At 47.6% G+C, this 12,734-nt stretch overlaps 2 long non-coding RNA genes across 4 annotated transcripts; one reads left to right on the forward strand and one right to left on the reverse strand.

Moving 5' to 3' along the window:
- Positions 1 to 1,179: 1,179 nt before the first annotated feature.
- On the reverse strand, positions 1,180 to 9,394 carry LOC121824717 (uncharacterized). Of its 2 annotated transcripts, none has more exons than XR_013046909.1 (3): positions 9,046 to 9,394; positions 2,650 to 2,805; positions 1,180 to 1,549 (listed from the first exon to the last, which is right to left on the reverse strand). It is a non-coding gene; the product is annotated as an uncharacterized LOC121824717 (long non-coding RNA). The 2 variants fall into 2 exon arrangements; XR_006066670.2 differs by lacking the exon at positions 9,046 to 9,394 and adding an exon at positions 3,101 to 4,213.
- LOC121824759 (uncharacterized) lies at positions 8,967 to 12,242 on the forward strand. Of its 2 annotated transcripts, XR_013046911.1 has the most exons (3): positions 8,967 to 9,127; positions 9,503 to 9,690; positions 9,910 to 12,242. It is a non-coding gene; the product is annotated as an uncharacterized LOC121824759 (long non-coding RNA). The 2 variants fall into 2 exon arrangements; XR_013046910.1 differs by having other exon boundaries at positions 9,503 to 12,242.
- Positions 12,243 to 12,734: the final 492 nt, after the last annotated feature.

Raw genomic sequence — 12,734 nt, forward strand, 5'->3', positions numbered from 1 at the left:
ACATCACACTGTCTAGTAGATTCCTTCTTGTCCTCACCCAGCAGCAGGGACAGCTGGGTCGCCACCAGCATAGTCATTATCAAGTGTCCGTCCTGGTGGTACATTGACCAAGACGAGCACCATAGCTGGTACTCAACCTCAATCCATCCTGCTAACTCCACAGAGGACCCCAGAAGTCATTCACCAGCAGCACCTTGTCCCAGGGCCTGGAGCCACTGACCTCTGTAGACTTGCCTGTTGCAGGCATTTTGTCCTGGAACCCTCAACATGTGGCTTTTGTGATTGACTTTGCTCGATCAGTATAGTATCTTCACAGTTGTGTAAGTTACAGTGTGTGACCAGTGAGGACTCCCCAGCATCTTCTAGGCTTACAGAACCATATTGGGAAGCTGAGACCTCTGGCAGACACAGTCAGTGTAGACCATGCGGCCCCTAGTCACTGTAAGCCACTCTAGCAAATGACCTTTAGGATAGATGTGTCTTCTGTTGGCTCTGCTCCCCTGGAAAACACTGCTGGTGCAAGGTCTTTTCCTGTCCTTCTGCTTTCGGCATCCCTACCTCATATCTGAATAAAATCTTTGTGGATGGCTACGTGCTGGCTAGTTTTTATGTCAACTGAGAGGAGGCAACCTCGGCTGAGAAAATGCCTCCATAAGATTGGGCTGTAGGAAAGCCCATAGGGAGCATTTTCTCAATTAGTGATGGAAAGGCCAAGCTCACCATGGGTGGTGCCACTCCCAGGTGGTCCTGGGCACTTTAGGAAAGCAGGCTGAGCAAGCCAGTAAGCAGCATCCCTCCCCAGCCTCTGCATCAACTTCTGTCTCTAGGTTCCTGTCCTGTTTGAGCTCCTGCCCTGACTTCCATCAGTGATGGGCTGTTATCTGGACATGTAAGGGAAATCAACCGTTCTCCACAACTTTTGGTCATGGTGTTTCATCACAGCAACAGTAACCCTAACTAAGACAGCATATCAAATAAACATAAAAAATTATCTAAATTTGCAAGTTACATGAATTTGCATGTAGAACATTCCCAAAATGTACACAACTGTTAGAATTAATAAAGTGCTTTTTCAAGGTTTCAGGATTTTAAAAAATGTGCAAAAACCATCTGTATTTCCATAAGCTGAAAATGAGTAAGCCAAGGCTAAATTAAGGAAACAATTGTATTTATAGGGACATCAAAAAGGATAACACTTGCAAATAAATAAAAGAAGCACATGGCTTATACAGTCAAAACCATAAGACATAATTAAAAAAAAAAACTAAAGAAAGCAAATCGAAAGACTGCTGGTCCTCATCCAATGCTGAAAGAAGCTGTGTTTTGGCGTGGAGGAAGGATGGTGGCCACAATAATGGAACACGATGGGATGGATCCACTCATGAGCAAGCTGAGAACAAGCAGGCTACCAGCACTGCTTTTTTTTCTCAGACCTCTTTATATCTGGTGCCACCCACTTTGGAAAAGGGTCCTTCTCCCCTCGGCAGTCCTTCCTGGAAATGGCCTCACAGATCCACCCAGAGGCATGTCTCTTAGTTGGTTCCAGACCCTGTTGAGTTGACAAGAAAGATTAACTCTTACAGATGTGCCGTGTGAACATTACTCAGAAGAGAGAGCTGCTGTTCTGCTATTGTACAAGGTCAACATCCAAAGAAAGTGACGACCCATAACAGGAGATGGTAGGTGAATACAAAAGCATCAGTTTAACAGACAGAAATCACAGGGTGTGAGGGTGGTCTGGCTCCAGCTTCACCCCACTGTTAGCCAAGGTTGATTCAGCTGACCTGGGTGGCTAGGCAAGTGTTCCCAACATTCCCCAGTGTGAGTCCCTCCTGAAGTTATATATTTGGTCAAAAAGAAAAACCTCTCAAGTTCTAGTTGCTTTTGGGATACTATCTTACAAGGACTCCAACGTACAGTATGGCTCGATAAGGAAGGGAATGGCTCAGTTGCCTTTAGCCTACTGGCTATGGGTGAGATAGGACCTCTGTTGGTCTTTTCTGTATCGAACACACAGATTGCAAGCCCAGTGCCACTTTGAGATATTTGGCAGCAATTAACCATGCAGCTCACACATAATTGAGCCAGTATGATAATGAGTGTTCAGAGACGGGTAATGCCTGGGGGACACTCACCAACCTAAGACAGAGCACCTGTGTGGCCTGGGCAGGCATCTCCATAATGGGTAAGGTAACCTGCTAACGTCCCACGCAACCCAAGTCAGAAGCTCATTTTTTAATAAAAGGGGGACCTGCAGGGTCCTGGCCCCCATTTTGGGTAACTGTTGCCTTGCTTACAGACCTTGAACTTGATATCCTCCCAATGCTAATTCCCTGCTAGGTTCCACCCTCCTGAATGCTTAAGGGAAGTTCCTTGTCTGTGTATCCTGAATAATGGGCGTTAACAGCTTAGATGCAAGATTGTAAAACATCAGTAGCGAACTTCTGCCCTCTGGGGTCCTCCCATTGTGCTGTAAGCCTGTATTTAAACCTCCTACCCGCTTCAAGAAATGACATTCGACATTTAAATATATACATTCGCAGTATTCATTCAATATATATATATATACTGCGAATGTAATCTATGAATACCACAATGTGATTAATATCATGAGTGTAATTTAAAAAATAAATAAAAAAAAAGAAAAACCTCTGTTAGGAGGCCCATTGTTCAGTCTGGCATATTCAAGTGGCTATGACCCAACAGGAACCTCCAAATGAATCATCAAGTCCATTTGTGGGAGGACGTAGGTGGCCAAGACTCCAGACACATCCAAGTGAGGTGCTTCACATATCAGATGCCTTTCTAAAGAGGAGGAGGAAGGTGGGGGCAATGGGAAGGGAGTGACATCACAATCATAAGTATACCTGTCTCAGGTGACCACAAATACCTTGACATCATTCAGGTTGAAAGTCTGGGATGGGATGCAGAGGACAAGCATGGGGTGTCCAGGGCAATTCCTCGGGGGCCCATCAGAGGTCAGCTCCAGCCTCAGGAAGCCCCTGCTTCCCTTTAGCTCATCCCCCTTCCTCCATCTTTGCAGCCAGCGGCACCTGCCATCTCCTCCCTGATTCTAACCTTTCTACCAATCCTCCTCTACCTTTGAAGATAATGTGCAGGTGGCCACCCCGGGGCACCGAAGGGAGGATGGTCTGAGGAAGGATGAGTCCTGTGTCAGTCTAGTTGTGGGACTTTCTGGAATGGGCACAGCCCGGTCTGGCAGGTGAGGTGAGGGCGGCAGTGGGGTACATTCGCAGAGCTGAACTCTCCAGATTGCTGCTTTTCTCCTTGGGAATTAAATCTCCACCTGGAAATGGGCACAGAGACGCAGTGGCTCAGCAGGTAAAGGCAGCTGCTGCCCAGCTCACCAGCATGAGTTCTATCTCCAGGACACATGTGGTGGTAGGAGAGAGGCAACTCCTACAAGTTGTCCACTATGCTGGTTTGAATAAGAATGGCCCCCATAGATTTGAATGCTTGGTCACCAGGGAGTGGCACTATTAGAAGGTGTGGCTTTGTTGAAGGAAGTGTGTCACGATGTGGGGCGGGCTTTGAGATGTCAGATGCTCAAGTCAGGCCCACTGTCTGTCTTTCTTCCTGGATCAAGATGTAGGACTCTCAGCTCTTTTTCCAGCACCATGTCTGCCTGCACACCACTTCCAGCCATGATGATAATGGACTAAACCTCTGAAACCGTATGTGAGCCCAATTAAATGTTTTCCTTTGTAAGAATTGCTGTGGTCATGGTATCTCTTCACAGAAATAGAACCCTAACTAGGACATCCTCTGACCTTCACAGAGCTCCATGGGAATACACACGTGAATACACACACACGTGAATACACACACACACACACACACACACACACACACACACACTACACCAAATAATTAAATAAAAATAATATTTTTAAAAGGCACAAATACCCACAAACAGTTCATTCCTGGAATCCAGATCCTCTTTTTAGGGATTTCTAGCAACTATCTGAGATGTAAATATTTATTCAGTTTTTGGAAGTCATGTAAACATTCAAAGCTGTGGGATCTCATGCTTGCTGAAGCACCATGGGTTGTGGGGGAGTAGGGTGAGTGTTTCCAGATACCCAGGGCTAGTGTAGAAAGTTAGCGTACTCCATTCCCTAACTCCAGGATGAGGGAACTTCCAGGGCCACATGACCAAGTGGGCAAGGTCTTAATGGGGGGTGACACTGTGCATAAACCTGCCCTGAGCGCACAGCATATGCTTAGAGAACATTGACAGGAAGCCAGTCAAGGAGCGGGTGGGAGACCCTATTTATCCTCTTTCCAATTCTTACCTGGGAATGACATCAGGCTGGACTGCCCTCTGCTGACCCTGGGAGGGGGACATGTGACCTGAGTCAGACTCATGAGTCCTTGTCCACACACACAACTATATATTCTCAGACAACTGGAACAGGACAAGTGGAACACCACTTTTAATTAGTGGTGCTGGAACAGGAGAGACTTCAGTTGTACAGTCACACAAGCAAACTCAGGGATGGTGGCATATCCAATGAAAAACCTGAAGTGTTCAGTCACTAGAAGAAAATGCTTGAGAAAAATCTTCACAACTCACGTTAGACAACAAATATCAGAAACATCACCAAAGGCATCATCGACAAAAGGAACCGGCGAGTCAGATTTCAGCCACATCGAGAACTTTGCCTATCTTTATCTCAAGATGCACAGCCATGACATAAGAACAAGCAACCCAGCCTTTTAAAATGAGCTGTTTAAAAAGATATATTGACAAAGAATAATTACAGGTGGCAAATAAATATGTGAGTTACTCAAAGTCATCCATTTTTATAGAGTTGCAAATTAAAGAGCACACACTAGGGGCTGGAGAGATGGCTCAGCAGTTAAGAACCCTTGTTGTTCTTGCAGAGGACCCAGGTTCAAGTCCCAGTATCCTCATGATGGCTCACAACCAGAACAGCTCCAGTTGTAGGGAATCTAATATCCTCGCCTTCCTCTGACCTTCTTGTGACACATGGTGTATAAACATACATGCAGGCAAAACAGTCACATGCATGAAACAAAATAAATAATTTTTAAAAATAAGAGCACACATGAAGGTCAGATAAACAGCTCATCAGATGAAAGCACTTGCCAATAACCCTCCTGAGACCCAAATGGTAGAACCAACTCCTGTAAGTTGTCCTCTGTCCACACATGCACCATGGCAAGTGTACTCCCACATAAATACACACACACACACACACACACACACACACACACACACACACACACACCACAAATAAATAAATGCAGTGATCCATTGTGCATGACATTGAAGGGTTAGCTAGGTTAGGTTAACTGGGACAGGAAGACCCACCATAACTGTGGGTAGCACCATTTAATGGGCTGGGATCCTGGACTGAATAAGAAGGAGAAAGGGAGATGAACTCCAGCATTCGTCCTTCTCTACTTCCTGACTATGGATGCAATGTAAGCAGCTGCCTCAAGCTCCCACTGCCATGCCTCCCTACCATGTGGAGCCGGACCCTTGAACTAGGAAGCAAAAACAAATCCTTCCTAGTAAAAAAACAAATATGTCAGGGTATTTAGTCACAGCAAAAAAAAGTAACTAATAAAAGATACCAGGAATTTGGCTGCTGTGAATAAACCTGACCATGTGGTTCTTAGGCTTTTGGGACTGACTTGCAAGAGGAATGTGAAGGAGTTTAGAAATTTGAGCTAGAAAAGCCCTAGAATACTATAAGCAGAACATAATGAGCCATATTGCTGGGCATTGGAAGATAAGAATGCTGAGAGAAACCCAGGCAGTGGAGGCCCAGCTCATGAACGAGGCTGGGGGACATTCATTTGATATGGTGGCAATGCATTCTGCTCATGTCCTGAGAACTTGGGTGAGACTAAGTTGAAAAGGAATGAACTAATTTCTTCGATGAAGAGAATTTCAAGACAACATAGCATTCAGACGATGGAATGGCTAATGCTCACTACTCTTATTCAGACATACTGTAAGAAAAGACGAAGACTAAGAAAACAACGTGAATTTAGCAAGGATGGCAATTGTGACCCACAGATTGAGAACCAATGGTACAGAGGCTTACCATTAAGAGATTGTCTTAAATCTCAGAGGGGTCATGGAGCTTTTTTTTTTTTTTTTTTTTTAATGTTTGTTAGTTAATTTTGTGGATGGGGTAGTGCATGCATGTGAAGGTCAGAGAAAAATCTGCAAGAGTCAGCATTACAACTTTCAGGAGTGAGTTCTCTCCTTCCACCGTACAGATTCTGCAGATCAAACTTAGGTTGTCAGGCTTGGTAGCAAGTGCCTTTATCCACGGAGCCATCTTGCCAGCCCTAGAACATTGTATTTTTAAACAGTGCTGGAATTGTCAAAGACTATGAGGACTTTGTAGCATGGACTGAACTCATTTGCATGATGAGAGGGCCACAGACCCGTGGGAGCAAGGAAAGGAAGATTATGCTTTAAAAGCAGTGTGGTTGGGATTCAAACTGACAGAGGGTGGAGCTGTGTTGATTTATGTTATCAACTTGACAGGATCTAGACTCACAGAGGTGGCAAGTGTCCAGGCACACTTGTGAAGGATTATCTCGGTCAGGCTCACTGAGGCAGGAGGACACCCCTTAACTGTAGGCAGCATCCTTTCATGGGCTAGGGCCCTGACGTACACAGAGAGGAGAAAAGATGCTGTGTGTCAGCCAGTTCCCTCTGCTCCCTGAGTGTGGGTGCCATGTGACCAGCTGCCTCAAACTCTGCCATGCTTTACCTGCCATGATGTACTGTACCCCAAACCCATGAGCCTTCCTTATTTTTATTTTCATCATGTTTTTCCCACAGCAACAAGACAAATAACTAACATACAAGTGCTGATGAGGACACAGAGCACTGAACGGCCCCACGTGGTCGGTGGAGAATTGTTTCCCTCTAGAAAGAGCCTGTTTGATATCAAGCCGAGCATGTGCCTGCCAGATGACCTGGCCATTTCACTCCTAGGTCTTGGCCCTGGAGGGATGAGAACAAATTCACATACATGAGTGACTGTGCAACATGACCGCCATCGCTCACTGTGGAAGGGACCAGCATTGACTCTGCATAGCACGTGCTGGAAAACTATAGAACAGGGAAGAATAGGGAGCTGTGGATGCCATGGCAACCTGACAGAGCACTGAGCCAAGAGTGTGATGCTTAGGAGGATGTGGCCTAAGCATCCTCCTAAGTACAAAAGCCAGAGTGTGATGCTTAGGAGGATGTGGCCATGGGGAAGGGGGCGGGGGGTTGGGTTTCCCGGGGGCTAGGTGGCTGTGCCTGACCATAGTGGCACAGTCTGAGAGACTCTTGGGATTCAGAAAGCCTTTGTGTGCCTGGCTGCTATGGTGGGAATCTCACAGCTTGATGCACTTACTGATTCTGTGGAAGTTTAAAAATAATTTTAAACACAATTTTTAAAAGGAGCCCCACTGGAAAACTGTCCAGATGTTTCTCTGCATGGCACAGAAACAGTGTCCAGCTGCAGGAAAGGAGGGGGTTTGAGTCTGTGCGTGCCAGCTCAGCCCAGACTGAACTCAATCTTACACTCAAGGGCTAGTGACGATGTCCAGCAAACGCTGTTAGGAAAGACCTTGAAGGTCCTGTGGTAAGGTTGACCCTGCAAGGATCTCAGAAGAAGCTCTGTGCACAGATGAGCACAATCTTCAATGAGGTCTAAGGACACAGTGGATTTGGGCGACAACTCAGGGATTTTGGAGAGATATGTCCAGCCTCTAGAGTTAGCACAGCTTGGACTCAATGCTCAACAGCCCCGAGGACAGGTACTGTGAGCTAGCGTCCAGGTCCACCCCACAGAGCCTTTGATCTTCACAGGAAGCTGGCGTCTCAGCCACAGAAAGCTGGTGTTTGGGCCTGGATGTAGCTCCAGATGACATCTGTCCCTCCTCAGGCCAAAAGGATTGAGGGTGTTTCAGCTCTGTGCCTGGTGATCTTTCGAGAATCTGATGGAGACAGACTACGGAGACACAAAGAGAATATCGCGGACAGAAATATAAGATGAGGGAGGGAACAGAGAGGGTTAAATAGGACCACGACCCAGGAATAAAGCTAAGAAGCGAAGCAGGGACTTCACAGGGCTGAAAAGAGGAAGCGTGGCCCCGATGAGCCAAGGCCATTGCCTGCCTTCTGGGAGTGCTGCTCTGGTTTTCCTTGTGTTGCCATGATAAAACCTCTGGCCGAAACAACACATGGAGGAGGAGGAGGGTTATTTGGTTTACACTTTCAGGTTGGAAACCCTCATTAAGGAAAATCAGGGCAGAAATTTAAGGCAGGAACCAGTGAGCAACACTGTCCACTGGCTAGTTCGCTGGCTCACACACAGGCTCACACTTAGCTAACTTGTGTGTGTGTGTGTGTGTGTGTGTGTGTGTACAATCCAAGACCATCTGCCTAGGCATAGTACTACCAACAGTGGGCGGGGCCCTCCTACATCAATCAATAATAAAGTCAGTGCCCCCAGTCTGCTCTCGGCAATTCTTCGGTTGAGGCTTTCCTCTCAGAGGACCCGAAGCTACTTCAAGTTGACAACGTAAGTATGAGAAGTGTACAGTCATGGGGAAGCTGACATCAACCAGTTAACCAAGAGGACTGTCAGCGTGAGGGCCCAGGGCTCCTGGACTCAGCGGACCTGCTGAGGGCTTCCTCCAGCTAGAGCGCCTTGTCCCCCAGGGAGGAGCAAAGAAGGACTCACAACCGCCGCAAAGGCTGCTTAGGCCCAGACCCACCCTTCATCATTTCTCCTTGAAATGGAGTTACACGGGAAAAACCTCGTCCTACGAAATACACTCGATGAGGGTAACAGTGCTATCCTAATGAGTAAGGAGAAACCTGAATAAATCTTCTAGCCCCGCTCACTTATGGACTTAGAGACCACTGACTGTGAGATCACAGACTATGAGATCACAGACCTGTGTGATTCTTATTAGTTCCCGACCGGCCTGGCTACAGATGACGTATCTGCTGCTGTTTGTGATAACAGTTACCTGGGTTACTGTTCAGGGCCACTTCGGCTGGCAACGTTGGCTCTTTACATGGCTACAGATGTCTGATGCGCGGCAAGAGCAGGTGAGGAGGCTGGCATCCTGCCCAGGCTGCTGGAACAGGTGGGAAGGCTGGTACCCTGTCTTCATGTTATCTGTCCTTGAAGTCAGTCTCTGATGAGTTCCCAGAAAGCACAAGACTCCCATCTTCGCCTTCAGCATCTCCCTCTCTCTCATTATCTCTATCCTGAATCTGCAGGCCCTCGGCCCCCTGGGGTAGAGATCCTGGCTTAGGGGCAAAGGGGTTTCCTCATTCTGATCACCAGATGAAGCCTTCCTTCACCTCAGCATTGCTATCTGAGATGTTGCTCTTTTTTTTTTTTTTTTTTTTTTTTAAAGGACTGAGCCTCTCCTGAGTCTAGGAACAGTGCACTGGGATTATGTGACTTTTTTTCCCCAGAGTCTCACTCCCAAAAGTTGCCTTGAGTGTCAGAAGAGACTTTGCAAGACTTGAACTTCTGCATAATGCTTGAGCTGTTGAGACTATGGGGTCCTTGGTGATAGTCTGAGATCATCTTGCTTGATGGGATGGACGTAAACTTGAATCTGAACTGCACCCCCTGCCCCACAAAAGCTCATGTACTAAAGGTTTGGTCCCTAAGGCCGCAATATTCAGAGATGGGGCTTTGGGGAGTGGATAGCGAGGGTTCTGACCTCACCCATGGCTTGGTCCATTCATGTGCCCAGAATCTAAGGGAATATTGGGAGGTCATAGACACTGAAGAGGCTGAGCCTACTTCCAGAGAGGGGCCTTTGAGAACCAGTCCTTGGGAGCCATATCTTGCCTATTGTCCTTTCCTCCTCTAGATCCCAGCTGGAAAACTCCCTGGCTCTGCCTCCCAGGCCTTGCTAACCTCCCAGGAGACCACAGGGAGCTGTTCCCAAACAATCATGCCGCAGAATCCTCCTCAGAGACGGCTCCCACACAGACCTGTGGTTTTGTGGCATTGCTGATAGAAAGGATGCTCTAGGGATTGGTGCAAGCAGCCCTCAATTGCATCTCTTGGATGTCAAACCATCTGGTAGGACGGCTGCCAACCTGTGAGTCAGGAAGGAGAGGGGGGACCTGTGACTCAGACACAGCAGATGTAGGCCCAGCCCACCCAATGCACCCAGCACCCCAAGCTTGCACAAAGATCTTCCCTTTTCAAACCGTTGGAGAGTCAGTCGCTAAGTACAGTCATCGTTTACAAAGAATGTAAACCTGCTTGCTAGTCAAGGGAATTAATATAACAAATATCACCGACACCAAGAGCTCCCCACACCCCGCTCTGTCTCTACCATTTGCCGAGAGCTGAGCTCCCAGGGGGTCGCCTACTCACTACTGTGCCTAGAGCTCACAGGGCCTGGCTCCTCCTCACAGTCAGTCATGGACGTCTCCAGCATGGCTTTCCAAGTCCCTGTAGCACTGCCCTGGCAGGATCCCCCAGTCAGAAGCCACTGCGTGGTGCTACTCCACACACTCCTCCATGGGGGCCCGATAATAGCCCTCATCCTGACCCCTAACATGCCTGCAGCCCCGATGCAGGAAAACCACAGGATGATTCACTCCAGCCCCTGATATCCCCACATGACCTCATCCTCTAGGGCCCACATAGGTAGCTATCCTGCCGCTCCTGGTGTTTCTACACATCCTTGGCCTTCCTTAGACACTTGCTCATGAAGTCTCCATCTCAGATCTGCTGTCTCCAAGAGTGGTTCTCCCTTAAGCCTTTACTTGGGTGTGTCCTCTCTGAATGCACCACCACCACCACCATCCGAAAACAGGGGTGCTTAGTGACCATTCTCTCATTGCTGGGACAACTCCCTCTGGAAACATGGCCCCCTCAAGCCCAGCAGAGTCAGGATCTGAGCCTCAGTCCCCCACAGGAGGAAGATCAGGCTTAGCTGGGTGTAGGGGACCTGCCCTCACCTTTCTCAGGGTACTCTTGAGGCGACAGGGATAAGAAAAATATCAGATAGAAAAAATGGACCTAGAGGACAAGAAGAAAGATAGAAACACAGGATAACTTCGGGAGGACCTGGGTCAATACCCAATGGCCCAGAACTTTATTCAAAAGGGTTTTATATAACAATGCCCAGGGGTGAGGCAAAAGACCTCCCCCTTGCTAGATACAGCCAAGTGTAGACCCTTCCAAACACCTGGTAACCATGCCATGGTCAAATCATCCCCTTATGCAGCCCTGCTGGGTAAAGCAAGCTCAGAGTCTCTGATCCTGAGTAATTTGGGCCTCCACAGCTGGGATGTAGGGGACATTGGTTCCATGCACAGGGAGCAAAGCTTGGGCAGACTCACTTTCACTCAAAAATAAAAGACAGAGACAGAGGAAATTATAAAGATGTGAGAAGGAAAGTAGCCTTTCACCCACAAATCTAGCTGAAGCCTCTTCCCAGCTGGGAATCAAGAAGTCTTCCACAATTAACAATTGTTTAAGGTCTTTCCCCCTTTCCAGTTATAAACCTGCAATTTTCTACGGATCTCACCAGGGAAAGAACATATGTTAAAGCTCTGTACAACCCCATGAGTTCCTGGATTTACCTTATGAGACTAAGTCCATTCAAGGCACTCCAGAGTCACTCTATAATCTCACTTATCAAAAGAGAGAGAGAGAAGGGGTTTCTTAGAAGTCTTTTGAGATGTGTCTTGAGGGTGAGGGCAATCAAAACAGCCTGCATGCCTACTGCCAAGACAATTTATTGTTACGATTCCTGGAAGAACTTGAACCCACAGTTGGGAGTATCTTACTTTTTCTTTTACTGAAGCCCAGATCTGTGTTCCTGTACATGCTTTATTCTCTTTTGGGTCACCTTTATCAATGCCTTTAATGGAATCTCTGTGCTAGTTAGCATTGGTGGTCAACTTGACAGAATCTAGAACTACGTGAGGAAAGGGGACCTGGGCATGCTTGTGAGAGATCTTGATGGTGTTCCTTGAGTAGGAAGACCCACCCACCATTCCTCAGCTGGGATCCTGGACTGAACACGTAAAGAAGGGGAACCCAGGAGCAGCATGCATTGCTCACCACTCCAGATTGTGGATATGGTGTGACCAGCTGCTTCAAGAGCCTGCTGCCTTGATGAGCCTGCCATGGTGGGCTGTGTCTTGAACTGTGAGCTGAAATAAACCCTCTCTCCCTTAAGTTGCTTTCATCAGGGTATTTATCACAGCAGTGAGAAACCAAACTAAGACCACCTCCCACTCTGCTTTATATTTGCCTGATCCTGAAATTCTTTTCTGCCTCACAGCCATGAATCCTGATCTGGCCTGAGTCAAGATCCTTAAGAAAATTAATGGGGCCCGGTGGCAGCGGTGGCAGCGCATGCCTTTAATCCCAGCACTTGGGAGGTAGAGGCAGGTGGATCTCTGTGAGTTCGAGGCTAGCCTCATCTACAAAGCGATTTCCAGGACAGCCAGGACTATTACACAGAGAAACTCTGTCTGGGGTAGGGGGGGGGGGGACTCCTCTGACTGCTGAGTGAGACAGTATGTAGCTGTGTCTGTGTCTTCTCACCACAGGCCACTCCTGTGTCTCTTCCCAGGGTTTGCAGGAGGTTAGTTTCCAGCAAGCAAGACGGCCCCAAGCTGTCCTTCCCATCACCAGTGAGCCATTCCAGCTGCTCCTGAAGCATGA

This window comes from Peromyscus maniculatus, chromosome 21 (assembly GCF_049852395.1).
Source record: "Peromyscus maniculatus bairdii isolate BWxNUB_F1_BW_parent chromosome 21, HU_Pman_BW_mat_3.1, whole genome shotgun sequence".
NCBI classification, from domain to species: Eukaryota; Metazoa; Chordata; class Mammalia; order Rodentia; family Cricetidae; genus Peromyscus; species Peromyscus maniculatus.